Genomic DNA, 4683 nt, shown 5'->3' with positions numbered 1-4683 from the left:
TTTCGGTTCTTTTTTTTTTAAATTGGTCTACATTAAGGTCCAAAGGGTTCAAAATTTCACTATAGCTTGATTTTTGTTCTTTAGGTCCAATTTCACAGTGTTAATTTTTTTATTTTTTCATTCCAGTATTTTTACAAGATGACAAAGTCTATCAATTGCTGTCTTTGTAAGAAAAGATGCCAGCTAAATAACAGAAGACGATGCTTCAGTGGTGTATTAAAGACATTCCTTACAGAAAAATTGCAGAGACGTGTCCAAGATACAGACAGGTTATGTGCATCTTGTACCGCAAAACTTTAAAAAAAACAAGTAAAAAACTGCAATAAAACAATTAGATCTCGCTCCATTGAGACAAACAGTTCTTGGGAAAAAAATGTGGAACATATTCTTGGAGCATGTGCAGCTAATGTTTTCACATCACCAAAGTCAATAAGGCTAGAAATTAAATCTGCACCAAAAACACACAGGTACTGCATTGTATGTAAGAAAGAAGGAAACACGAGGCATCGTCTGGTAACAATAACATCAGAAGCCAGAACTCAATCATTTATTGAAAAAGGAATTTTCATTAACCAAAAAAGGTCGATGTTGCAAAATACATATGGAAAGCAGGTTTTTTTAAAATACAAGCATTAGATGTTCTACAGTCATCAAAACAACATGAGTACTTCTCTCGTACTGACATAACAGGTCTCTTAAATGATTTAAGAACAATAATGAAAATGACATCTTCACGTTTAAATTTTGATATACCTGCACTCATGACGGAAGAAAATTATAATGACTTAACAGGACTGAGTAAGGAGCAGTTTTGTGATTTACTCGGATACATGTCAACTGTTAGGAGTTCTTGAGTAAGGTCAGTAAGGACTTGTCTGGGAGTATTTCTTACCAAACTCCGTGTTGGGTTGTCAAACAAAATTCTGGGAACAGTTTTTGGGTTGAAAACATCTCAGGTACAGAGAATTATACATGCAGCAAGAAGAACATTAATGGAAACCTTTGTTCCACATACACTAGGCTTTCAATATATAAGTCACGAAGATTTTGTAAAAAAGCATACAACACCAGTAGCTAAGCAACTATTCACGACAGATTCAAGACAAGCTGTAATCGTCCTCGACGGCACATACATTTTCATTAAAAAAAAGTCGCGATTACCATTTTCAAAGAATGTCTTACAGTATGCACAAACACCGTCCATTGGTAAAACCCATGATTATTGTAGGCACAGATGGCTATATTCTGTCAATCTTAGGTCCTTACTTTGCAGATGGTCACAATAACGATGCGTCCATAACTAAACATGCAATAACAAACAACTTAGAGAACATCACAGCATGGTTAAAAGATGATGATATCTGCATTGTAGATAGGGGTTTCAGGGATGCAGTTCAATACTCAGGGGTATATGGTTAAGATGCCTGTTTGTATGGTAAAAGGAAAAAAACAGTTGACCACGAATGAAGCTAATCTAACACGCTTGGTAACCAAATGTCGCTGGGTTGTTGAAAGCACGAATGCCAGATTAAAACAATTTCATTTTTTGGAAAAGGTGGTTCCAAATACAATGATATCCAGTATTGGTGATTTAGTAAAAATTACTGGTGGTATACTAAATAATACAAACGACCTCTTGTCTCCAACCCAGAAAATGAAGAGGTAGCAAAAAAATGCTTGACCGCTCAGTCTTAGAAAACAGTCTGTAAACTTATGTGGAAGAGAACAACCTGATAAGACGGAGAACAGTATACCTACCAATTAATGCTTCTGGCACAGTACTTGAAAATTTCCCAAAGCTGACAGAGGAAATGTTAAGGGATATCACATTAGGTATCTACAAGCTAAAACAGGCACCACGATACACAAGGGAACATCTCTCTGAATCCGGAAACTATGAACTTTTACTTTGCAAAGATTCTGAAACTCTTCTGCAAGTAAAAATACAATCAAGACATTCCAAATCCACAATCCATACATTATGGATTGATTATAATGATCGATCAAGTGAGATCACACAGAAGCCTGTAAGTGGATGGTACTGCACATGCAAAGTTGGGGCTCGGATGATGGGATGCTGTGCAGATGTGGCAAGTGTGCTGTGGTATTTGGGACTAGAGCGGCACATGAAAAGTCTCAAGCCATCACGTTTATCAGGAAATTCCTCCATTTCATATGTACACTGTCAGATAATCACTCAACATCAGCTGCTGGTATTGAAGAGTAGACAATAGTTTCCTTACCAGTATAACCTCATTAACATTAATTAGTAAATAGATGAATTTTATTTGTTTTTATATATTTAATTGCTTGAAGTTTATATTGTCTGATAATTATCTGTTTATATATATTTATGATTAAGGACATCATAAAATCAAATTAATTGCCTTTAAATTGTGAAATCCTTATATATAACAATCTAGTTACTATAACAAATGGTGAACAATTTGCGCCTGAATAATTAAATAGTAAATGCTATTTCTTATAAAATCAATTTGTAACAGGCAATTTGAAAAGTAGATACAGGCAGCTAATGCTTTTTATTTAGTATATTTTCATGAAAAACCAAAATACTTTTTTAAATATGTCAAATGTAGGATTTATAAGAGCTTTAATATGGTTCAAAATTTTAAACTCATTCAGAATAGACATTTTTTTTTTCATCTAATAACTGCATCTATTAATTGCCTAGTATATTTTTCCATAAATCGTCCTGAGACAAATATTTATAATATTTTTCTTTGGATTTGCACATATTTGGACAATATCTCTAGTCGTTACAAAAATTCAAAAAAAATCATTGGCTGGATTAATGACATTCCATTCAAAACAAAGTCTTTGTCACATAAGATAAAGTTTTATTTTTCTTGTTGACCATTAAGTAATTTTCTTAAAATTATCATTTATTGCATTTAATAATTTTGTTTGTTTATATTTGTGTGTAAGTGTGTATGTGTGTATGTTAATGATGTTCATTTATTTTGGAAAGGTAGTATTTTTTAATCCTTGAGTATGATTCAGTTGATCTTGTTCATATTTTCATTTTGCAATGAAATACTATATATACAAAAAATCGATTTAAAATACATATTTTACATGGATGAAATTCTATTTAAAAGAGAGAAGGAAACAGAAACAAAGAGAGTGAGAGTGAGAGCAAAAGATAAAGAGAGAGAAAATGTGTGTGTGTGAGCATGTTTATCTGCACTTATTTGATTAAATACATCTTTTTCAATGATAATATGGGAAATAGAGATATTTACAAAAAAGGAAAGCAAAAAGAAATGTGTCATGTGTGTGTTTATGCGTGTAAGTTTAAATCCCTTTAACTTACTAGTGAGATGTAAAGACAGAAAGACAGACAGACAAACTCATTTCCCTGGTACTTATAATGTTTTATTTTATTGCATATCAATAATAGTATGGATGAATAAAAGGATATTTGTTTTTTTAAGGATTAGGTTGTTTTCTTTAGTACCAAATTATAACTGCATGGTAAACTGCATGGTAAACAGAGGTTAAATACTACATTTTTAAATCAACAGAGTACGTGTTGTCAACTGGATACACAGAAAATGTGACCTTTTATTTATTTTAAAGAATTTGTGTAAACAAAAATGATCCCTTGAAGAATGAACAGAGAAAAAATCTTATTGACATTTACCAAAAACAGTTGACTGAAGGTTTGAAGTTTCATATTGTGAGTTTGAATAACAAAGTAGACACAATGAACACCTGTCAATTTTCAAACAAAAATAGTGGAGAAATGTAAAAAAGACAGCCTTGGTTACCCAACTCATCTGAAAAGAAACCCATAACACACAAAGAAATGCAATTCTGGAACAATGCATACAATTAAGCTCCATTTGCAACCAATGCACTTAATGTTTAACCTGTTGTGACTGTTAAAAAATAGTATATACTGAAGAAATCAGAAGATACACATATTGTTATGCAGCTACATTAAGAAAAATACTGCAGCTTATATATATATATATATATGATAAAAACATTGATTTGTCAAAATGAATCATATAATTTTTATACACAAATGTAACATTTAAAATAAAAAATGGTTACCATGCAAAATTGACATTGCAAGGTAGTTTTAGGTTATATTTTGAACCCAAAATGTATTTAAAGTTCACAATGTAACATAACGTGCATCCGCTGTCTCAGAATATGTTTTAAGTGTGTTCTAATCAACAAATATATTGCTCTGGTAGAATTGGATTTCTTGGGCAATATTATGTTAATGACCAGCAGCTACGTATACATTTTTTTACGATCTGGGTTTTTATACAAAGATTACTCGATAGTAGAAAATTATTATCAATCCCACTTATATTTTTATAATAATTTAAACAAACTGCACCCATGCTTCCAGTTAACACGCAGTCCAAATAATAGCTAAATTAAAGAGTTTGGAATCAATAAGACTGATAGTTTTTCATTGTACAATGTATGTCTATTTGAAAAGAAGAAGAGAAAATCGTGAGAACTTGAATAGTGGTATTTTTTTTTTTAACTAAACCTGTCTTTCGAGTACCTCTCATGGATAAATTTGTATATTTTTTCCGAGCACATGTGCTTAAACAAAGAGTGGAAAAAAGAGTTATTCAATGTATCAAGACGATTTTTCTCGTTTGAATTGTTTTACATTTTCATATCGAGGCCTTTTCT

General features: G+C 31.7%; 1 pseudogene; it reads left to right on the top strand.

The window, feature by feature from the left end:
* The first annotated feature begins 336 nt into the window (after positions 1 to 336).
* On the top strand, positions 337 to 2234 carry LOC139525296 (uncharacterized; annotated as a pseudogene).
* The last annotated feature ends 2449 nt before the right edge of the window (positions 2235 to 4683 follow it).

Source organism: Mytilus edulis, chromosome 5 (genome assembly GCF_963676685.1).
Source record: "Mytilus edulis chromosome 5, xbMytEdul2.2, whole genome shotgun sequence".
Taxonomy (NCBI): domain Eukaryota; kingdom Metazoa; phylum Mollusca; class Bivalvia; order Mytilida; family Mytilidae; genus Mytilus; species Mytilus edulis.
The sequence above is the reverse complement of the archived record's forward strand: the minus strand, read 5'-3'. Positions and strand labels throughout refer to the sequence as shown.